Below are 461 nucleotides of genomic sequence, written 5' to 3' on the forward strand. Positions count from 1 at the left end.
TTAAGTCTTTTATTTTGGCGAAAGTTCAAACCCAAAACAGCAGCCGGTTTATTGTGGATTACGAGCCTTGATAGATTTAAAGTTTTAGCGGAAGAAGGGCATAAGGTTACGAAGGCAGTTTGTGGTGTTGGGAATTTTGGAATAAGTGGAAAGTGATAAAGGGGAAGAGGAGAGGTGTGAGAGGTATGGGGAGAGAGGGAGGGAAGGAGGGAGAGGAGAAGAAAAGGAGGGAAAGCGGGAGAGAGGGATGGAGGGAAGAAGAGAGGGAGGGAGGGAGGAAAAGAGAGAGAGAGAGAGAGAGAGAGAGCAAGAGAGAGAGAAAAGAAGGAGGAGGAGGCGTCGGGGAAAGAGAGAGAAATGTAATATGAGCAAAATATTACATGTGTGAAATGACTCAACTTGGCCGAGCTGAATAATCTTCCTTGCGCTTTAATATACAGACAGGACTCTATATACTTACA

Source organism: Penaeus monodon, chromosome 23 (genome assembly GCF_015228065.2).
Source record: "Penaeus monodon isolate SGIC_2016 chromosome 23, NSTDA_Pmon_1, whole genome shotgun sequence".
In the NCBI taxonomy this organism is placed as follows: Eukaryota; Metazoa; Arthropoda; class Malacostraca; order Decapoda; family Penaeidae; genus Penaeus; species Penaeus monodon.